Here is a 24,702-nt window from a genome sequence, read left to right as displayed (position 1 = left end):
GTTAGGGAATTGTGTTCTAGAGCTGTGAGGTAATACTGAAGCTCTATAAAACACTCATTATACCACACTTGTTCAGTTCTGGTTGCCCTGGGGAAGGATGTAGAAGCTTTAGAGAAGGTGTAGAGGAGATTTATCAGGATGCTGCCTGGACTAGAGGGCATGTTATATGAAGATAGTTTGAGATAGATTGGGCTTTTCTCTGGGTGAAGGAGGATAAGAGGTGACTTGATAGAGATGTTCAAAATGATTAAGTGGTATAGGACTGAATGGACAGCCAGAAACTTTGTCCCAGGCTGGAAATAGCTAATACAACAGAGAATAATTTTAAGGTAAATTAATTGAAGAAGAATATAGGGAGTAGTCAGATATAAAGTCTTTGCACAGAGTGGTTAATGCATGGAAAACCCTACAAGGGATGACGGTAGAAGCAGATATATTAGGGGCTTTAAGAAACTCTTAGATAGGCACATGGAGGATTATGTGGGAGTGAAAATTAGGTTGATCTTAGAGTAGGCTAAAAGATCAGCACAACATGATGGGCCAAGGTTTTGTGCTCTATGTTCATTTAGGAAATATTACAGTTGCTTGGTTTAAAAATTCACACTTGTTGCATTGTGCTCTGACTTCATAATCTTCTAATCTTTTTAACACTGACGAGGTTTTGGAGATGTTCCTTGTCATGCTCAGCATGTAATAACAATGTCATCCAGGTAACACTGATTGCCTGGGCAGCCTTGCAGCTCCTGGTCCATGGCTTTCTGCTAGAGTGCAGGTGCAGATGCTACTCCAAAAATAAGCCTCTTATAGCAATAAAGCCCTTCGTGAGTGTTTATGGAAAGAAACTTTGGACTCTTCTTCCATCCCCATCTGTAGCTGGATGGTTTTCCCTCCAGAAAGGTTTACATAGATATCCTCTATCCTGCTTAGAGGGTGCGGATCTATGTTCAGCACTCAGTTGATGGTGACTTTAAATCACCACAGATCCTAACAGACTTATCCTTCTTGACTACTAGGAAAAGTCGTGTTGCCCATGGAATCCACAATTTATCACGGATGGAAAAAGGAACCGGGAAGGCTTTGTAAAACTTGTGTGTGGTATTTTCATTCATCACTAATTTATCCTTGATAAGTTTGAGTTTGCCAATGCTATCTTTGAACACTACTGTGGCATCATCCAGTGTCTTCCTCAATTCGCTTTCAATTGATTCTATTACAGGGGATGTTGCATAGAACATGCAACATCATGCAGTCGGTGGATGGATCTCCATTCAAGTTGTAGGTGTCTCAGTCAATCATGATCCCACAATGTTGGTCCTCCTGTTTTTATCACATGCAAGCTGAATGTGGCTTGCTTATTGTTGAAATGTTGTTCAAACTAATTTTGTGGAAAGACTGAAATAGACAAGCCACTGTCCAATCCAATTTCATTTTAATTAATTTGTCATTCACTGCTGGTGTAAGCTATATTACTTGTCTATTTTAATTTTCCCATTGTAAGTTTCAAGGTTACCCAGTCCTGTATCACTCTCATCATTATCAGATTTTTCAATCAACAGCTTGCAGATCCCTGCTCTTTTTAAAACTGCAACTTCACTTTTATCTTTTTTTCTTCCCTGAGCAGTCCATTTATTTTATCTGTCCTACGTGTTCTTTGTATGTGTCCTAATTTGATGCATTTTCTGCAATTTGCACCTCTAAACCTGCATGGCCTGGTGTATGTAGGCTCCTGCAACAATGATAACATGATTTATTTGGCCAGGTATTTTTGTTTAGATGTTGCAATTTCGTTCATTTTCATTCCTGACTGAACTCAGTTGTGATTCTGGCTGCTGTTTCCAATGATTAGTGATTGCACCTGCTCTTTTCGATGTGTGTTGTGCTTCTGTTAGGAGTTGATTTTTGAATGCTTTCTTGTAATACTTCACAAACTAAATGATCTCTCAGTCCATTATTAAGTCTATTACTGACAATGCTCAGGCAATCTGTTCAATTCATCAACATAGACTGAAATAGACTCTCCTTCCTTTAAATTCCGCTTATGAAACCTAATCTGTTCTGTAATCAATAATGGTTTCAGTTCTAAGTGTTCCTGCATTACATTCTCAATATCAGCAAAGCTCATTTCAGCTGGTTTCATCAGAAGAGTTAAACTTGTAAGCAAACTCAGTAACACTGGCACTCACTTTACATTGGCTATTTCATTTGCTTCAAAATATGGCTCAATATGCTCAGTACACTGTTCATCACCCAGTTATCTGTTGTGCAATCGAACATGTCAATCTTTCCAATGCAGCTAGACATTTCAGCTTTTTTAAACATTTGTTATCACCCAGTACTCACAGTTTGTCTGGCTGGTGGCGCGGTGACATCAGCACCGGTCTCCGGAGTGAAGGTTTGAATCCAGTCGAGCTGCTCCCAGATACGCTTTCCATCCATGCTGGGTTGAGTGTCGAGCTCGCAACTTCACCTCATAAAAAAAACACTGCCCTGTGAGAAGGACGTGGGGGCCCACTCACAGAATCTTTCCTCCAAGACAACCACTTGAAAAAATAAGTGGTCGCTGAGGCTCTGGTAGAGTATAGCCCAAAAAAAACCTCACTGTTTATGAATCCCTGAATTCTGTCATTTTTCTGCTTTTTTTAAAAATTCAGCTGCCTCTCTGTCTTTCTCCTTCCAAAAGCTTCACTTTTTTTTATCTCTCTCTCTCCCACTCCAAAGTAATACGTGCTGTCCTTTGTAAAATTTGAACATCTTGCTGTGCTTCAACTGATTGGTAGTCACCTCAGGTTCTTTTTTAATCATCCTTGTTGCCATTGTTATGTTTTGTGTCTCCAGAAACAAATTGAAAGAAAAACACAGGAGCCTGGGGATAGTCATGTACTGAGTTTTACTTTAGTGAGGCACTCATAAATGACGTGGTGGTATAATGACATTCACATATGTCCAATGAAATGAATAATGTAAACAAAGAATACATTTACAATGTTACTGAGATATTCAATACATTTCATATATCCAGTTTAAAGGGCATGCCTTAGGGCATGTCTCTGTTCTCTCTATTTATATACCTCTTAAAATAATTGAGTAAAGCCTCTTTTCTTTTATTCTACTTTTGCAACACTTGTTGAAATCTTTACATCCACTTTTTTGTTAATGAGAGAGTACTGAATTCCTTCTGTCCTCTAGCTCATTGAGCTGGACCCCACCTCTTAGTGAGTAGGCTATTGGTGGAAATAACTTGAAGTTTTTTAGAGGATTGTAAAAGCTTTTGTGACATTATAGGAAAAAGAGCCAGTAAGTTACTTCCGCTGTCCATGTCAATATTTATATCTAACTAAAATGCACAGCTTGCACTTTAATACACTCCTGTTTGTGGGAGGATGAAGTTTAGATGTCAGTGTTCTTAAATTTACACAAAGACATTTCAAAAGTATTTCTTCTTTTTTACAATTTTGAAGTTGTGCAAGATATTGTACAGATCAATACTGACTCTTAATTTTTGACCTAAGTTATTTCAGTAAAACACTTGCATATTCAGGGCATGGTATACACAGGTTTGCATTCTACCAAAATAGGTTGATCATCTGCCACTGTTCATTTGTAGACTTGGTTTTGCCCAGACAATTTGCTCCCTCATCCCTGCAAGCCTATGTTACCTAGATTTAAATTTTAGCTCTCTAATCTAACATTGGGTTCAACCTCAACCTCACTGATTATGCTGGGATAAGAGGATTGCAAACAGTGATGGAGCAGTAAAAAGGCCTCAGGATGATATGGACGGACGAAATGAGTGAACAATGATGTAGAAATGTTGCAAAGTGAGAAGGTATTCACTCCAGCAGGAAAACTAGAACTGCTGGGTATGTGTTTTTACATGTTGAGAAATTGGAAAGTACTAAAGTTTAATTGACCTGAAAGCTAATATGCTGGTGCAACAGGCAATGAAGAAGGTAAATACTATATTGGATTTTATTGCAAAAGAGTTTGAATGCAATAGTTAAGATGCCTTTCTGGGCTTTATTGAGATCACATCCAGCATTGTCTTCTTGTCTTGGGCATAGCCCATCGATGAACTCCTGTCTCCATCAGTCTCTGTTCTGAGTCAGTTTTGAGGGTGGACCAGGAGTGTCCCCATTGTCTAATTTTGGCCTCGACATCTCTAGTCCATGTGCACTTTGGACATCCCTTTTTTCCTCTTTCCTAGGGGATTTCATTTTAATGCCTGCTTGATGATGTTGTTGGTTGGCTTCCTCAAGTTGTGGCCGATCCACCTTCATTTCTGTTTGCGTACTTGGATCTCTATAGATTCCCAGTTAGTAACTTTGTCAGTCTACCAGATGTTTAGGATTCTTCTCAGGCACTGGTTGATGAAAACCTGCACCTTTTGCAGTGTCTCCTTTGTTGTTCTCAAGGTAGGAGCGATGGTGGTGGATTTTCCTGGCTGGTACATGGTTCTCACCTTCCAGGTACTCCAGGTAGATAAGGAGTTTGACGACAAAGGAGTTGCCAGCTGCACAAGATCCTGATGACATTCCCTGCGCTGTGTCATGTGATCACTCAATGATAAGTCTCTTCTCACAAAGCAAATGGTATGGTTGGAGTTCAACAATGTTTCTGTAATCCATTGTATCCACTGCAGAGGGGACTGGTTGATACAGCACACATTCAGAGTAGCATAAACAAGCTTAGTTTCTTCACTTAAATGATGTAGAGGGAGTACAGTGGAAGTTAATTAGGCTGGTGCCGGACATCACAAATAGGGAGCGATTGAGTAGGCCTTTATCCTGTAAATTTTAGAGTACAGAGCAACCTTGCTGAAATGTATTAACCCCTTAAAGACTCAACAGGACAGATACAGAGAGTGTTTTTCCCTTGGCTGAGGCGTTGAGAACTCTGGATCACAGAGTTAAAATAAGGGACAGGCCGTTCAGGAGTGAAATGTTGAGAGATTCTTTCCCTCAGTGGTGGGTATACTTTCAGAAGTCAGAAGTTCTGACCTGCAATAGGTGTTACAGCCCAGCTATTGACGGTATTCAAAATAGACATCGCTAAATTTGAGGATAGTTGAACAACCAGGGATGTGGACATTGGGTAGAAAAATTGGGTGAGCTAGAATTCAGTGAAACAGAATGATGGAACAAGCATAAATTGCTAAATGGCGTACTCTTATTCTGATATTTATGTCTTGCACCCAGTGCGCAGAGACAGAGAAAAAAACAAATTGCGTGAAGAATAAAAGTAAGCAAACAGCACTCAGAACTGAAGTTCGCAATGCCAGGTGGTCCAGAAGTCCACTAGTTGCAAGCTACAGCTTCAGTCCAGCTCAGGGATGAGCGACCCCGTGGAGCAGCAGTGAAAGTGAAGTGATGAAGCAGAAATATTTAACTTTTTAAACAACTTTTAGTGATTATTCTACAGTTACTTATTTCATAACCTTGACTGATGGATTAAAGCATATGTTACAGCAATGCAAGTACTACTTCACAATGACAGGCATCAATTCATTAAACAGGTCTCATAAGGACTATTAAAGCAGAGAATCCAATTTAGTTCTAATTGGGCTTTGTCAAGGTGCTGCTTGAGGACATTCTTGAATTAGCACCTGAGGTTTTAAATAAGGCGTCTGGTCTGAAAACAAACAACTTTGCAGCTGCTCAGAGACAGTTCACTGTACTCGATAGTGATGACTATCCATTGCCATAGCTCTATGGATTATCTCTGACTCTTGAGCATATACAGGAGTCTTTGCTTCTAGATGGTTGTGCCAACAAGGGCAGTGCACATAATTATGCTTCATTCGATAGCCCATGAAAACAGGACAGCTGTCATACTGTATCCCACACATTTTCATGCAATATTAAAAAAAATTGCTGAAGATGAATTTAGTGATCAAACGTTCAGTGTAGATAACAGTAGCTTAAAGAATCTTCCACTGTATGCTATCATTTCAAATGGCAGCATGTTTTAACTCATTACTTGAAAATATATTAATCTTTGCACAGAATGAAAATAACAGAAGGATGAGGCAACCACAGTGTTTTGCGAAACATCTGCAATTCTAAGCACAGACTATTTTAATTTTAACTTTGCTTTTTCAAACTTCGACTCTAAGTAAGTTTGATTGGCTATCATGGTGGGCTTGATGTTGAACAGAAATTTCTACCCAGATATCCAGCTTTTATTTATGCATATTGTACAGAACCTTGAGATGCTCTGGCACTGCATAGATAGTAATTTTGAGATTACTTGAAAGCAGGCTTAAATGAAGCTGAAGACCAATTTATTCTATAATTAATGCTAACTTTTGCCGTGAGAGAACTACAATTTCCAATGCCGTTCAGCAACTGGCAACTTTTTATGATATTAATTCACTCTGGGGATCCAGAAGTTTTAAGAAGATTATACACTATACTGTTTACTTTCTGTGCGTTTGTGAGGCATCAATGAAAAGAAGGCATTGATGAGCATGGTTGCGAGCAGTTAGTGCAACGTTATTGCTCTGCCAACTTTTGCCAGTTAGGGTTCAATTCCCAGTGTTGCCTGCTAGTAAATTGTATGTTCTTCCCGTGACCTCCTGAGATTCCTCCTGGTGCTTCGGTTTTCTCCCACATTCCAAAGGTGTGCAGTTAAGGTTGGTGAGCTGTGGATATGCTCTATTGGTGCTGGAAGTGTGGTGACACATTTGGGTTGCCCAGCCAAAATCTTGCTGATTTGAGCAAAGCATTTCACTGTTTTATGTGACAAAGAAAGCTAATCTTTCTCTTTAAGTACAGGCTGAGACACAAAAGTCAATCAATATAATGGTTTACGTGCAATTGAAAATCTATTACAAAATCAAGAAACTTGTCAGTGAAGCATTGCTTTTTTTAAATTTGTGATTAATCAGTGGTAATTTTGTTTTAAGTGAAACTAGATTCCCAATGCTCAGTATTTTAAAAGTATAACAATTACATTTGTCTTGTGTTTAGATCATTTAGGAATTCTTACTGCATGTCTGAAATCAGAGATAAGAGAAGAGACTGCAGCTGAGAAGTGCTGCTTTATAACTTCATTCCCTGAGAAAAATGGTAATGAAGAGTTTATTTCTCTCTTGCTATTATGAATTCTTGTCACATATATCTTGATAGTTTGTATCATCTGCTCAGTCTTTCAGGAATGTGTTCTCATGCTAGCCCTTGTATTAAGTAAAGTTAAGGGTGATGGAGAAGGAAACAAGGAAGATTAGAGCAAGATGTCCACATTTTCTGTTTGTATTTCAGATTAGCTCAGATTGTGTAAGAGCAATAAAATAAATTCAAAGGAGATGTTTAATTAGCTGCAAAGGTACCAGAACCAATTTTTTAAAGTTCTTTCTCTGGAGAGCTCTTATCCTCTTGGTGCAAAGTCATTCCCCTGGAGGAGGGGTTAATACCCTTTTTATGCCATGAATCGCTATCATCAACCGAGGGGTCTGTGGGCCCTGATTTAGAGCTCCTGCTTTTGTAAAACTCCAGTTCTGAATGCTATTTACTTACTTCTATTGTTTGCAAGATTATTTTTCTCTCTCTGCACACTGGGTGTTTGACAGTATTCTTGTGTTCTAACAGCTTTTTTTGAGGTACCTTTGTTTTGTGACTGCCTGAAAGGAGACAAATCTCAAGGTTGTACAATGTAAACATTGATAATAAATTTATACTTTGATAATAAATACCCTTTGAAATTTGGAACAGTGCACCTGGACAGGGTGAAGACTCAGAGCCTGAATTGAGGGGCCCAGAGTTGGCACCGCCCAAGAAGCTCAGAGGCAAGACAGACCTGCAGGAGTTTACATCACGGCAGCACATATTTTAGAGCTTCCAGATGATCTGCACACCTCACACACTCATGCTCCAACACTTACATATTGACCCTCCACATTAATGCCCAGCCGCCATACTGCAAAGCCCTATTTGGCTACGTAGGAGACAGATTGCACTCAGAGCATGGAGACCATTCAGCTCTCTCTCTCTGCTCAGTCTGGACAGGTGTTCAGAATCTGGTGTATCATCATTGGCATGTGTCGTGAAATTTGTTAACTTAGCAGCAGCAGTTCAATGCAATATATAATATAGAATACTAATAATAATAAAACAATTTCAGTATACATATATTGAATAGATTAAAAATCATGCAAAGAAACTAGAAATAATATATATTAAAAATGTGAGGTAGTGTTCACGGGTTCAATGTCCATTTAGGAGTTAGATGGCAGAGGGGAAGAAGCTGTTCCTGAACCACTGAGTGTGTGCCTTCAGGCTTCTGTACCTCCTCCCTGATGGTAACAGTGAGAAAAGGGCATGCCCTGTGTGCTGGAGATCCTTAGTAATGGATGCTGCCTTTCTGAGACACATCCCCTTGAAGATGTCCTGGGTACTTTATAGGCTGGTACCCGAGATGGAGCTGACTACAACCCTCTGCAGATTCTTTGGGTCCTGTGCAGTAGCCCCCCCAACATCCACTCCTGCCATACCAGACAGTGATGCAGCCTGTCAGAATGGCAACATGATACATCTATAAAAGTTTTTGAGTGTATTTGTTGATATACCAGATCTCTTCAAACTCCTAATGAAGTATAGTCGCTGTCTTGCTGCAACCAGTAGGGTCCTCAGAGACCTTGTTGTGGTTTCCCTCACTGCAAGACAGAAATGTGGGACAAATTTCCAGTGCTTCACTCCCTCATTTCCTCATGGTTCAGTGACTATCAATGTGATGTATGGTAGGATTCCTTCCATTGGTTCCTACTTGGAGGAAATCACCACAAGATATATTTTAAAGTATTTTAGAGGTCAGTTGACAGCATTCATCAGAGAGTGCAAAGTCCATGAGTGGATTCCCGGGCAAATATTGACCCAAGTCATTTAACATCGTCTTGGCTCTGCACTTGATCTTTGTAGTCCTTATGCCTTGATCAAGCAAACTATAACTTTGCTGATGACACAACTATTGTTAACAGAATTTCAGATGGTGATGAGGAGATGTACAGGAATGAGATAGGTCAGCCAATTGAGTGGTGTCACAGCAACAAACTCGCACTCAACATCAGTAAGACCAAAGAACTGACTGTGTACTTCAGAAAACATAAAATGAGGGAACACACATCAGTCCTCATAGAGCAGTCAGAAATGGAAACATAGTGTTACGAATCCCGTAACTGGAGAACTTACCAGCAAAGATAGAGAGGTCCGTTGAAGTCTGATGTCACTATTTTCAAACGTTTTTATTTATAAAGGGGCACAAAAGTAAGGTTAATGCAAACATTCAGATAATACACATCACCAATACTCAATCTAAAGTGCGGGTATAGTCATAATCATCATTAAGAGGAAACCTCGGCTGTTGTCTAGGGGATAATATTTTTGTCCATTGGAAATACAAAAAGTCATTCAGATGTCTGCAGACTTTAGCCTTTTGAGGAATCATTGGGTTTCACATGTTTTAGAGGGATCGGTGAAAATGAAAAGAAAACTTGCCCGTGTCTTTATGACCACTCCGTTAAAATCAGGGGAGCATTGGTTTCCCCGTTGTTAGTTCGAAGTCCTTCTCGGTATTATCAGCCACCTGCTCCCCAGGCTGATCTCCACCCCCACTTTGCCCGAGGGTGTTCATGTCCATGCTTGCTGTCACGTAGTAGGGACACACAGGTGCCGCTAAGAACAATGGTCAGAACCGTTGCATTGTCTCTCACTTTCGAGACCCGAATTAATAGCGATCTTGCGATTCTCCGGAAGGAGGGGGCTGCTCCCGCTCCTTCGGCCACTCAGAGCTGTGTTACCTTCAAAACAATAGAAACATAGAAAACCTACAGCACAATACAGGCCCTTCAGCCCACAAAGCTGTGTCGAACATGTCCTTACCTTAGAACTACCTAGGCTTAGTCATAGACCTCTATTTTTCTAAGCCCCATATACCTACCCAGGAGTCTCTTAAAAGACCCTATCGTTTCTGCCTCCACCTCCGCCTCCAGCAGCCCATTCCACACACTCACCACTCACTGTGTAAAAAACAGCTTACCCCTGACATCTCCTCTGTACCTACTTCCAAGCACCTTAAAACTATGCCCTGTCATGTGAGCCATTTCAGCCCTGGGAAAAAGACTTTGACTATCCACACGATCAATGCCTCTCATTAAATTGTACACCTCTGTCATGTCACCTCTCATCCTCCGTCGCTCCAAAGAGAAAAGGCGGAGTTCACTCAACTTATTCTCATAAGGCATGCTCCCTATTCCAGGCAATATACTTGTAAATCTCCTATGCACCCTTAATATGGCTTCCTATAGCGAGGCAACCAGAACTGAGCACAGTACTCCAAGTGGGGTCTGACCAGAGTCCATTAGAGCTGCAACATTACCTCTCATCTCTTAAACTCAATCCCACGGTTGATGAAGGCCAACACACCATACACCTTCTTAGCCACAGAGTCAACCTGCATAGCAGCTTTGAGTGTCCTATGGACTCAGACCCCCAGATCCTTCTGATCCTCCACACTGCCAAGAGTCTTACCATTAATACTATATTCTGCCATCATATTTGACCTACCAAAATGAACCACCTCACACTTATTTGGGTTGAACTCCATCTACCATGTCTCAGCCCAGTTTTGCATCCTATCAATGTCCTGCTGTAACCTCTGACAGCCCTCCACACTATCCACTACACCCCCAACCTTTGTGTCATCAGCAAACTTATTAACCCATTCCTCCACTTTCTCATTCATTTATACAAATCACGAAGAGGAGAGGTCCCAGAATAGATCCCTGATGCATTCCACTGGTCACCGGCCTCCATGCAGACCATGACCCAAATACAACCACTCTTTGCTTTCTGTGGACAAGCCAGTTCTGGATCCACAAAGCAATGTCCCCTTGGATCCCATGCTTCCTTATTTTTTCAGTAAGTCTTGCATGGGGTACCTTGTCAAATGCCTTGCTGAAATCCATATACACTACATCTACAGCTCTACCTTCATCAATGTGCTTAGTCACATCCTCAAAAAATTCAATCAGGCTCATAAGGCATGACTTGCCTTTGACAAAGCCATGCTGACTATTCCTAATCATATTATGCCTCTCCAAATGTTCATAAATCCTGCCTCTCAGGATCTCCTCCATCAACTTACCAACCACTGAAGTAAGACTCACTGGTCTATAATTTCCTGAGCTATCTTCTACTCCCTTTCTTGAATAAGGGAACAACATCCACACCCTCCAATCCTCCAGAACCTCTCCTGTCCTCATTGATGATGTGAAGATCATTGCCAAAGGCTCAGCCATCTCCTCCCTGGCTTCCCACAGTAGCCTGGGGTACATCCCATCAAGTCCCGGTGATTTTTTTCCAACTTGATGCTTTCCAAAAGCTCCAGCACATCCTCTTTCTTAATAACTACATCCTCAAACTTTTCTGTCTGTTGCAATTCATCATTACTATCACCAAGATCCTTTTCCATAGTGAATACTGAAGCAGAGTACTCATTAAGTACCTCTGCTATTTCCTCTGGTTCCATACACATTTTTCCACTGTCACACTTGATTGGTCCTAATTTCTCACACCTTATCCTCTTGCTCTTCACATAGTTGTAGAATGCCTTGGGGTTTTCCTTAATCCTGTCCATCAAGGCCTTCTCATGGCCCCTTCTGGCTCTCCTAATTTCATTCTTAAGCTCCTTCCTTCTAGCTTTGTAATCTTCTAGATCTCTAACATTACCTAGTTTATTGAGCCTAGATTTCCAACAGCCTTTGTACACCACAGTTCCTGTACCATACAATCATTTTCCTATCTCATTGGAAAATAGCTATGCAGAACCCCACACAAATATTTCCTGAACAAATGCCACATTTCTTCCATATGTTTCCCTGAGAACATCTGTTTCCAATTTATGCTTCCAAGTTCCTGCCTGATAGCTTCATATTTCCCCTTACTCCAATTAAACATTTCCCTAATTGGTCTGTTCCTATCCCTCTCCAATGCTATGGTAAAGGAGATAGAATTATGTTTACTATCTCCAAAATGCTCTCCCACTGAGAGACCTGACACCTGACCAGGTTCATTTCCCAATACCAGATCAAGTACAGCCTCTCCTTTTGTAGGCTTATCTACATATTGTGTCAAGAAACCTTCCTGAACACACCTAACAAACTCCACCCCATCTAAATCCCTCACTCTAGGGAGATGCCAATCAATATTTGGGTAATTAAAATCTCCCACCACAACAACCCTGCTATTATTACACCATTGTAGAATCTGTCTGCCTATCTGCTCCTCGATGTCCCTGTTACAATTGGATGGTCTATAAAAAACACCTAGTAGAGTTATTGACCCCTTCCTGTTCCTAACTTCCACCCACAGAGACTCAGTAGGCAGTCCCTTCATGACTTCCACCTTTTCTGCAACCGTGACACTATCTCTGATCAACAGTGTCATGCCCCACCGCTTCTGCCTCCCTCCCTGTCCTTTCTGAAACATCTGAAGCCCGACACTCAAAATAACCATTCCTGCTCCTGCACCATCCAAGTCTCTGTAATGGCCACAATATCATAACTCCAAGTACTGATCTATGCTCTAAGCTCATCTGCTTTGTTCACAATACTCCTTGCATTAAAATAGACACATCAATCTGTCTCCAAGCTTTCTCTATCTGTGAGCCAACCTCCCTTTCCACCTGCACTTCAGTTTGGTTCCCACCCCCCAGCAATTCTAGTTTTAACTCTCCCCAATAGCTTTAGCAAACCTCCCCAGCCAGGATATTGGTCCCCCTGAGATGCAAGTGCAACACATCCTTTTTGTACAGGTCACACTTGCCCCAAAAGAGGTCCCAATGATCCAGAAATCTGAATCCCTGACCCTTCCTCCAATCCCTCAGCCACGCATTTATCCTCCACCTCATTCTATTCCTATACTCACTGTCATGTGGTACAGGCAGTAATCCCGAGATTACTGCCTTTGTGGTCCTGCTTCTCAACTTCCTTCCTAACTCCCTGTAGTCTGTTTTCAGGACCTCTTCCCTTTTCCTATCTATGTCGTTGGTACCAATATGTACCACGACCTCTGGCTGTTCTCCTTCCCACTTCAAGGTATCGTGAACACGATCAGAAACATCCCTGACCCTAGCACCTGGGAGGCAAACTACTATCCGGGTCTCCTTATGCATCCACCGAATTGCCTGTCTGACCCCCTAACTATAGAGTCCCCTATCACTGCTGCCACCCTCTTCCTTTCCCTACCCTTCTGAGCCACAGGGACAGACTCTGTGTCAGGGATATGACCACTTTTGCTTCCCCCAGGTAGGCTGTTTCCCCCACAGGAGTACTTATTGTTAAGGGGGACAGCCACTGGGGTACTCTGTAGCAACTGCTTCTTGCCCTTCCCTCTCCTGACTGTTACCCACATCTGTCTCTCCAGGCCCTGGCATGACCACCTGCCTATAGCTCCTCTCTATCACCTCCTCACTCTCCCTAACCAGACGAAGGTCATTGAGCTGCATCTCCAGTTTCCTAATGCGGTCCCTAAGGAGCTGCAGCTCAATGCACCTGGTGAAGATGTGGGAGGCTGGGAGTCTCCTGGACCTCCCACATCTGATACAGAGCACTGAAAACCAGCCTCACGCAATACTTTGTCTGTATTCTACACAGATAATCTACCTCGTCTCGACCCTTTATCACCTAAAACCCACTGAGCCAAAGCCTTCCTACTCTGCCTCCCTCTACTCAGATGTCCACTTCTCCAACTCCCGCTGTATAAATCTGTCTTGTGTTAAACTCTTCTCGCTGTTCTCACTGGCTGACCTCCATGCACTTGCGCAGTTGTGCCCTGTTCAAACTGCTAAAGAAATAACCCTGAAGAAAAAGTGAGAAATTCCAGATTCTCTGAGGACCTACCTCTGGCCCAACATGTTGATGCAGTTACAAAGAATGCATGAAAGAGGCTGTATTTCGTTAGGGGTTTGAGGAGATTTGGTATGTCACCAAAGACACCCACAAGTTTCTACAGATATACAAAGGAAGGTATTCTAACTGGCTGCATCACTCTCTGGTATTGGGGGGGGGGGGGGGCTGCTACTGCACGGGATCGAAATAAGCTGCACAGAGTTGTAAACTTACTCCGCACCATCATGGGCACTAGCCTCTGTAGTATTGAAGGCATCTTCAAGGGGCGATGCCTGAAAAAGACAGGATATATCACCCATTATATGTCCTGTTCTCGTCAGGAATGAGGTGCAGGATCCTGAAGATGTACACTCAGTGATTCAGGAACAGCTTCTTCCCCTCTGCCATCCAATTTCTGAATGGACATTAAACCCAGGAACACTACCTCACTATTGTTGTTTAATTTTTATTTTTGCACTACTTGTACTGCATCCAAAAGACAAATTTAATGATGTATGCCAGTGATATTAAAATTGATTCTGATTAAAGGGAGTTCTGTATTGATTTCCTACATGCCAGCAAATTTCCAATGTGTGTAGAATGCCCTGGAGAGCTTGGATGAAGATTAGGGACTACTACCAGGCACAATATCCTTTGGGTGCTTTGGTACATAGGACACAGCTGGGAAATATCCCCAATCCCCCTTGCAGTTCAGGGGTAGTACTTCGTTATGATACGGCAACAATGAATATAGAATGGAGACAGATTTTTTAAACAAATAAAACATTTATTAAACACTGCTCAATAAAAAAAACAAAAGTGAACAAACGGCTAACTTAATTTGAAATTAACTGGTATACGGAAACTCGAACAGTTCTTCAAGCGATAAATGTGAACACAGTTCTTAAGTGGTAAATGCAAAAGTCCAAATGATTTACAGTCAATTAGGAGAGGGTTTCTTGAAGTAAAAAATTCCTCAATGACGTGATGTTACTGCTGATCCCAGCCGAAATATACCTTGCCCAAAGGATTTACAACAAAGGAAATAAAAAGACACTGAAGTTTCCTTGGTGAAACCCTGCTTCAGCTCCTTCTGGTCTTATAGCAGGGACTATCTTGGATGCAGGTTACTAATTCCTTCCAAATGAAGATTAAATAAGGTTGAACCTCTTTTACCCCCGACGACACCAACTTTTCTCGATCCTTCGGGTTCTCCGTATTTCAATAAATTCTTCATTCTCCAAACTGGACTGCAAAGGTAGGAATCAAAACTGGCAGTGGTTTTAAAATCTGCCAGCACAACTTACAATAGAAAGTAAAACTCCACTTTAAAACAAAACTGCATCATGAGACGAACACACAGCATAACAGAGTCACTGATGAATTAAGCCATGAACTGACCTGTGTCACAGCAAGGCTTTCTCCTTTTATACCTGTTGAAACAGGCCATCACATGACCTCTCACTGGCAGGAAAATTACGTCACTCCACCATCACAAGACCATTACATCATGCCCAGCAGAGACTCAATTACATCATGGTCATGTGACAGTCACAAGATACCCACAGGTTATGTAACAACTTTATTATATTTGTTAAAACAATAGAAATGCATCATTGTCTTAAAGTTGTGACACTTATATACTAAGTATTGTGGCTATCTTTCCCAGTAAAATGTTGAATTAATGGTGGATATATGGTGCTCAATGCTGTTAATGTGCAAAGGGAACAGCAATTTCATACTAAATACAAATGATAGAAGATTTACCAGTGGCTGATTTAGGCTGCTCTTGATTGAAAATCTTGCTTCCATGGTTCAACTGTGAACAAAAACAATCCTACGTTACTTTTGCTTCAGCAAACTGTTGTCTCAAATATAAAACCTTCTGATGTATCTCTGCACAATTCCCAATTACTCCCTGTAAAGGCTAAAAGAGAGTCCAGGGTAGATACAGGACCAATAAAAACTGGTGCTGGAGATATTGTAATGAGAGACGCAGAGATGGCAGAGGAAATTAATTTATATTTTGCATCAGTGTTCGCAGTGGAAGACATCACCGGACATTCAAGAATGTCGAGGAAGTGAAGTATGCGCTGTGAAAATTACGACTGAGAATGTGCTCAGGAAGCTTAATGGTCTGAAGGTGAATAGATCTCCTGGACCTGATGGAATGCACCCTTGGGTTCTGAAGGAAGTAGCTGGAGAGATTGCAGAGGCATTAGCAATGATCTTTCAAGAATCTATGGATTCTGGCATTGTACTGGATGACTGAAAATGGCAAATTTCTGCTATTTAAGAAGGGTGGGAGGCAGCAGAAAGGAAACTACAGACTTGCTAGCCTGACAGCAGTGGTTGGGAAGTTGTTGAGATCGATAGATAGGGATTGAATTACGGACCTGGAAGAATATGACAAGATGGGCCAAAGCCAGCTTAAAAGGAAAATTCTGCCTGACTAACCTACTGCAATTCTTTGAGGAAATTACAAGCATGGTAGATAAAGGAGATGCAGTGGATGTGGTGTACTTGGATTTTCAGAAGGCCTTTGACATGGTGCTACACATGAGGCTGTTTAGTAAGATACGAGCCCATGGAATTACAGGGAAGTTAGTAGCATGGGTGGAGCATTGGCTGATCAGCAGAAAGCAGTGAGTTGGAATAAAGGGATCCCATTCTGGCTATCTGCTGTTTACCAGTGGAGTTCCTAAGGGGGTTGTGTTGGGACCACTGCTTTTTATGATTTATGTCAATGATTTGGACTAAGGGATTAATGGATTGTTCGCTAAATTTGCTGATGATATGAAGATAGGTGGAGGAACGGGCAGAGAGACTTAGTTTAGAGGATTGGGCAGTGGCAAATGAAATACAATGTTGGAAAGTGTATGGTTATGCACTTTGGTGGAAGAAATAAACGGGCAGACTATTATTTAGATTGAGAGAAAATTCAAAACGCAGAGATGTAAAGGAAGACCTTGTGCAGGATACCCTAAAGCAGGGGTCGGCAACCATTACCACTGAAAGAGCCATACGGACCCATTTCCCACAGAAAAGAAAACACTGGGAGCCACAAAACCCGTTTGACATTTAAAATGAAATAACACTGCATACAACGTTTTTTTTTCCTTTATGCTATGTATAAACAAACTATAATGTGTTACATTTATGAAATTGATGAACTCCTGCAGAGAAAACGAAATTACATTTCTGCATGCAACAAAAACATTTTGAACTCCGAAAAAAAGACGTTGGGTTGTAGGTTACTCCATAGTCAGCCTAACTTCGATCGAAAACTTAAAAGAAATCGCGCACTGGCAGGTGTCAGGGATTGGCAGTGGTGACGTATATTAATAGCGATAAAAAGCACATTGTGGCGGTGTGCTACACACAGCGCTAAGATAACGACACTGCAGTCAAAGATAACTTTATTCGAACTAAACAGCCTTGCTTTAAAGCCTCCCTCAACCCGCCCCCCCATGGGAGCGGATGCTTCAAAAGACACGTACTCACAAACCCCTGTAGGCTATCTCCCTTAGCCAGAACAGTGGCTAATTGTGAGCCGGTTTGGATGTGCCAGGAAATGGGGTCGCCACAACGTTTTATTTAGATTGTACAAGATCACCATAATCTTCAAATTTCGAATTACATTTCAAAAACAAACCACAGGGAGCTGCAGCACAGAGATGAAGGAGTCGCATGCGGCTCTGGAGCCGCGGGTTGCCGACCCCTGCCCTAAAGGTTAACCTCCAAGTGGAGTCAGTGTTGACAAAGACAAATCCAATGTTGGCATTCATTCCCAGAGGTTTAGAATATAAAATCAGGGAAATGATGTTGAGGCTTTATAAGACACTCGTGAGACCACACTTGGAGTATCGTGTGCAGTTTTGGGCTCCTTATTTTAGAAAAGATATACTGACATTGGAGAGGGTTCAGAAAAGATTCACAAAAATATTTCCAGGAATGAAAGGGTTACCATTTGAGGAACGTCTGGCAGCTCTTGGGCTGTGTTCCCTGGAGTTCAGGAGAATGGGGGCAAAACTCAAAAGGCCTGAACAGAATAGATATAGCAAAGTTATTTCCTGTGGTAGGGGAGTACAGGATAAGAGGGGATGACTTCAAGATTGAAGGTTGTCCTCTTAGAACAGAGATGTGGAGAAATTACTTTAGTCAGAGGGTGGTAAATCTGTGGAATTTGTTGCCATGAGTGGCTGTGGAGGCCGTTAATGGGTGCATTTAAGGCAGAGGTAGATATGTTCTCAATTAGCCAGGGCATCAGAGAGTATGGGGAGAAGGCAGGGGAGTTGGGATGATTGAAAGAATTGGATCAGCCGTGATTGAATAATGGAGAAGACTCGATGGGTCGAATGGCCTACTTCTGCTCCTATGTCTTATGGTCTTACAGCATGCAGATATGCAAATTAATCTACCTGGCATCACAGTAGAATGCAGCTCAAAACATTACAGATACATGTGGTGTTCAAAGAGCAATAGACAACAACCAGTGCGCTACTATTCTGCCTTCCCCTAGTTATTAGAATTACTACCTGATCTATTACTGCTGATTTAGATGATATGAAATTTATTGTGCAGCCGCTGTACAATTTAAATTATGAAGTTACTATAACTTTAAAAATGAATAAGTGGTGCACAAAGATTAACAAGGCAGTGTTTATGGACCATTCAGACCTCTGATTGTGGAAGCAATAGAGCTGATCCTGAATCACCGTGTCTGCCATTGTATCTCCCACATGATGGTGGTAATAACAAAGGGGCATATTCTGGATGACGAGGGGAGTTCTTGAAGCACCACCTCCTGAAGCTGTCCGCAATGGTGGGGTGGGCTCTGCTTGTGATGGAACTAGGGGAGCGTGCAACCCTCTGCAGCCTCTTGCAGACCTATACGCACTGGAGTTTCCACGCAGTCAGAACACACTCCTGTAGGCACCTCTAGCAGTTTGTACATCCTTGACATACCAAAATGCAATCAGTCTTAAATTTGTTATTGATTTTAGGTTATTAAATGTTTGCTGACAATCTCTTTGGCTTCTAATTCTCTTCTCTTTTCCCCCATTAAAGTCAGAGCCTGTGCCAAGCTGAAAAGACGAGCACTGGCTTAGTACATATGGTGCCAACAGAATTGAGCTCTTCCTGTGGTCTTCTGAATCTGTTGGCAGCTCCTGGACTTTCATATTCAACGGAAATTAGTAAGATTTCTTTAACTGGCAGACAATTTGTAGCATTTTTGGCTGCACATTGTTGAATTTGATCCATTGGAATACCCTGGTCCACATTTTTTTCTACATAGCACCCTTGGTTCTTACCTGTCTGTACTAAACTTTGTTCGATATTCAGGATTGAAAATGCTCACCACTCTGACCTCCAGTGACACCACCACCCACTCCTTCCTTAGCACCTAACTTTGTTTGGAGAAATGGAGCAGACTCTGAGTGGCCACACAGAACTCAACTCACCTCTCCACCCCAAACCACCCTGATGGAACTTGAAATCTTACTTGCAATTAGAAACATTTAAAAAATGTATTTAAATTACTTAAAATGAATTAAATATATTGACATAAAATATGTAGTAATTTACATGCAGTGACCTTTTCCCATGGAGATCGTGGTAACTAAGTTAAAGCTGAGTTTGTTGTCATATGGACAAATACACCTATGCATAGACTCAATGAAAACTTACAGCAGTATTACAAGCACATGCCATCATTCACAAGAAAATTATGCATAATTTTTACAGGAATAGAATTAAACCAAAGAAAGAGTCAAGTCCATTTCAATGTGAGTGATCAAATTGGGCATAGGGTTGCAGAACTGTGGTCTTTAGTGTTTTGCATTGGTTCAAGGGAAGTTTGAGAGTTTGAAGGGAAGTACTGTTCTTGAACCTGTTGGTGTGGGACTTCAGGCTTCTTGACCTTCTGTCCAATGGTAGCTGTGAGTAGATGGCATGGCCCAAATGATAGAAATCTTTGATGATGCGTCTTGCCATCTTGAGGGAGTGTCTCCCTTATATACTACCAATTGTTTTTGAGTGACATGCTGTGATATACCAGGCTGAATTTACTTCTCTCCACATCTTCTGATGGTTTCTGCTCTTATTGCTGTACCAGACTATGATGCAACCAGACAGGATGCATTCAACAGTCCAACTTTACAGATTTGTTAGCATGTTTGGTGATATGCCAAAAATCCTTATGCTCTTGCAGTAGAGACACTTGTGATTGCATCTATGTGATGTGTCAAGGACAGTTCACCTGATAGGTTATCATTCTGGAATTTAAAGCTCTCCACTGCTGATCTCCCAATATAGAGATGTTAGTCCTCCTTTCCCGTCCTGAAGTCAACCACCAGCTCTTTATTTTTATGGTGCTGTGACTGTGAACAAAGTCACCAGAGAGATGCAGCTGGTAGATATAAAAGTCACAGAAGTCTTTATTTAGGAAGGGTGGGGAGGGAGAGTGGGAGGAGCAGAGAGTAGGGGAGAGAGAGAGAGCATAGGGAAGAGATAGGGGGTGGAGAGAGGGGGAGTTGGAGAGAGACAGGGGAGGGTGAGAGAGAGGGAGAGAACTCCTGACCTAAAATTACTGCATATGCTAATAAACAAAGGTTAGCAGGACATTTTCTATAGGTACAATATCCCTGTAATGTTTCTTTTGAGTTGCATGTTGTATGGATCTTCCCACCAACACACCCAAAATGTGTGTTAATTATTGTGGTTTCTCAGTCCTACTCATGCAATGTTGTATTGATTGCATTCATGCATATGCAGACATCTCAAGTCAATTAGATATTTCCTGTTAAGAGCTGCATTTTAAATTTAACCTATAATCCACATTCAGATTTTTTAGGTTGGTTGCTGAAGGTTAATATTTGTTATATACCCTAACTCCAATATGTGCCTCCTACTAGATCCTTAAAGTTTAGCTTTTTATGAAACGCATTTGTTTTTGTCGAAGAGGGCCAAATGTGTTTCATTGAAAGCTGAACTTTGAGGATCTAGTCAAACAGGGCTCTTAAAATGCCCAGTACTTTGGAAACCCTTCCCCAATTATCCTATGTGCATCTACATCTTTGCTATCATCCCTAATGGCTACCTACATGACTCTAAACAGAGATCATTCCAAAAATTTGACCAACAGTCTTTAAAGTGCAGTTTTGTCAGTCATACACCTGATGCCTCCTTCCCTGCTGGCTGACTGCAGTTTAATCACCTTCTTTATTTTAACCCCTTCATTTGCTGATAGCCAAAACTCTGCAGTGGCTATCAGTGGTTACCTTGTGGTCAGGGGCACCAGCAAGGTAAATGTATCAGGCTCACGGGCCCACTCATCAATGTACAGGAGGAGTCGGGTGCTCTCTATTTGAATGTCTGCAAGGGTCTCACCTCGGTGGCATCTTCGTCTAGACTGTCCATTTGATCACTGGTCCAACCACTGAAAGGGCTTGGCTCATTTGCATTCACTCCCCATGTAGTCTGGAGTGACTGCCTTTAGACACCACGTGCAATTTCTTCTCTTTCTCAATCTGTCACATCAGCGAAGTTGTGGAACCTGATGTCTCTGCTGTAACTCGGATCCCTTCACATTTATTTTTTCTAGTGTTTTCCTATTCTATGCTGTAAAACTAATCATCTACCATCCGGCATTCATTACAGAGTACTGTTACAGTTATACTTAAACATGCTGTTCATGGCTTGCTGCAATGTTCTCTCGGTATCGTCGGCTTTTGCGTTTGCTGTGGGTCTGCTTTCATCAGGTGTGTCAAGACTGATGCAGCCGGCTGGTGTACATCTGTTAGGTTCACTGTAATGACACTGTTACCGGGTACACTTGAGCTCTCACTCCATCTATGGGGCAACAAGAAGGTGAATGGTACAGTGTGACCTGAGTCCAGTGTTTTTCACCGGCTGCCTCCAACACAGATACCATTCATCCAGAGCACCACCTCTAGTTCTATCTATCTGGGAGCAAACCCCACCTTTTTCTCAATTGTCCCCCATCTTACTTCCTTCAGAAGAGGCTTCCCTCTTTTAATTAAGGGCTGTATCAGAGCCGTTAGTGCTGAGACCCCTGATATGGAGCAACAACAATGATTGAATAGACCCTTACCCTCCTTACTCCCCCTATGTTTACTGGGTGCTGCATGCAGAATGTCTGTCATCAGGTATGTCCTTCCTCCCCTGGGAAATCATGTAGTTTGTTTTTCTGGCTGAACCTTGCATGAACTGATTTTAAACCCCTTGTCTCTCAGTATCTTTAAAACACTGGCTATCACCCCTAAAGGACCTGACTCACCTTCCCAAGCCATTAGTAGATCGTCGACATATTGTAAACTGGTTGACCAGTGGGACGTTAGATTGAGCTTTTCCAAAGTCTGCCCCATGACCTTATGAAAAATGTCCGGGCTACTGTGGAATCCCTGGGGGAGTCTGGTCCATGTATACCGCTGCCCGCCCAGGGTGAAGGCAAATCGGTCTTGGGACTTAGGTGCTAAAGGGAGCTCCCAAAAATCCATTAACAATATCCAGGACTGAGAAAAATATATGTTCTGGAGACAGACCATTCAGGATTGTATCACAGCTCACCACAATGGGGTGCAGTCTCGGTGTGGTTTTATTAAGGGCAGTATAGTCTATTGTTAACCGATATGATCCATCTGGCTTCCTTGCTGACTATACAGGCAAGTTATTGGTTCACACAGTCTCTCTTCGTATCCCCTGGTGTTTTAGTTACTTCTCTATGTGATGAACAGCTCTCATGGCATCAACTTTTATAGGATGCTGTTTATGGGATTAAGACCATAAGATATAGGAGCAGAATTAGGCCATTCAGCCCATCGAGTCTGCTCCACTATTCAATCATGGGCTGATCCAATTCTTCAATTTATCCCCACTTCCCTGTCTTCTCCCCGTACCCTTCGTTGCCTTGGCTAGTCAAGAACCTATCTCTGCCTTAAATACACCCAATGACGGCCTCCACAGCTGCTCATAGCAACAAATTCCACAGATTTACTACCTTCTGACTAAAGTAATTTTTCCACATCTCTGTCCTTCAATCCTGAAGTTGTGCTCTCTTGTCCTAGACTGCCCTACCATGGGAAATAACTGCTATATCTAAACTGTTCAGGCCTCTTAACATTTGGAATCTTTCTATGAGATGCCCCCCTCATTCTCCTGAACTCCAGGGAATACAGCCCAAGAGCTGCCAGATATTCCTCATATAGTAGCCTTTTCATTCCTGGAATCATTCTCGTGAATCTTCTCTGAACCCTCTCCAATGTCATATATCCTTTCTAAAATAAAGAGCCCAAAACTGCACACAGTACTCCAAGTGTGGTCTCACAAGTGCCTTATAGAGCTTCAACATCACTTCACTGCTCTTATATTCTAAACCCCTAGAAATGAATGTCAACATTGCATTCACCTTCTTCACCACCAACTCAACTTGGTGATTAATCTTTCGGGGATCCTGCACAAGGACTCCCAAGTCTCTTTGCATTTCTGCATTTTGAATTCTCTCCCCATCTAAATAATAGTCTGCCCATTTATTTCTTCCACCAAAGTGCTTGACCACACACATTCCAACATTGTATTTCATTTACCACTTCTTTGCCCATTCCTCTAAACTATCTAAGTCTCTCTGCAAACTCTCTGTTTCCTCAACACTACTCACTCCTTTACCTATCTTTGTATTATTGGTAAATTTAGCCACAAATCCATTAATCCCATAGTCCAAATCACTGACATACATCATAACAAACAGCAGTCCCAACACCAACCCCTGTGGAACTCCACTGGTAACCAGCAACCAGCTGCAATAAAAAATAGAAATTTTACAGAACATTACAGGCCCTTCAGCCCACAATGTTGTGCCGACCATGTAGTGTACTCTAGAAACTGCCTAGAATTTCCCTAGCACATAGCCTTCTATTTTCTAAGCTCCAATATCTATCTAAGAGGCTTTTAAAAGACCCTATTGTATACACTTCCACAACTGCCACCGGCAGTGCATTCCATGCACCCAGCAATCTCTGTCTGAAAAATTACCCGATATCTGCTCGGTACCCATTTCCAAGCACCTTAAAACTATGTCCCCTCATGTTAGCCATTTCAGCCCTGGGAAAAAGCCTCTGGCTATCCACTCAATCAATGCCACTCATTATCATTTACACCTCTATCAGGTCACCTCTTTTTTTCCATTGCTCCAAGGAGAAAAGGCCAAGTACACTCAACCTATTCTCATAAGCTATGCCCTCCAATCCAGGCAACATCCTTGTAAATCTCCTCTGCACTCTCTGTAGTTTCCACATCCTTTCTGTGGTGAGGTGACCAGAACTGAATGCAGTACTGTGGGTCTTATATAGCCGTTAAATTACCTCATGGCTCTGGAACTCAATCCCACAGTTGATGAATACCAACACACCATACACCTTCTTAACAACACTGTCAACCAGTGCAGCAGCTTTGATATGGACTCCAAGATCTTTCAGATCCTCCACACTGCCTAGCGTCTTGCCATTTATGTTATATTGTCTTCAAATGGGACCCAAAGAATGAACCACTTCACACTTACCTGGGTTGAAATGCATCTGCCACTTCTCAGCCCAGTTCTGCATCCTATCGATGTCCCACTGTAACCTCTGTCACAGTAATGTCCTCCACACTATCCACAACACAGCCAACATTTGTGTCATCAGCAAACTTACTAACCCACCCTTCTACTTTTTCATCCAGGTCATTTATAAAAATCACAAAGAGGAAGGGTTCCAGAACAGATCCCTGTGGAACACCACTGGTCACCGACCTCCATGCAGAAT

The 24,702-nt window shown here is 41.9% G+C and overlaps 1 protein-coding gene across 1 annotated transcript in view; it reads right to left on the bottom strand.

Moving 5' to 3' along the window:
- The window catches only part of LOC132390804 (general transcription factor II-I repeat domain-containing protein 2-like), a 251,939-nt gene that overhangs the window by 4,518 nt on the left and 222,719 nt on the right, over nt 1-24,702 (bottom strand). The window lies entirely within an intron of this gene.

This window comes from Hypanus sabinus, chromosome 3 (genome assembly GCF_030144855.1).
Source record: "Hypanus sabinus isolate sHypSab1 chromosome 3, sHypSab1.hap1, whole genome shotgun sequence".
In the NCBI taxonomy this organism is placed as follows: domain Eukaryota; kingdom Metazoa; phylum Chordata; class Chondrichthyes; order Myliobatiformes; family Dasyatidae; genus Hypanus; species Hypanus sabinus.
The sequence above is the reverse complement of the archived record's forward strand: the minus strand, read 5'-3'. Positions and strand labels throughout refer to the sequence as shown.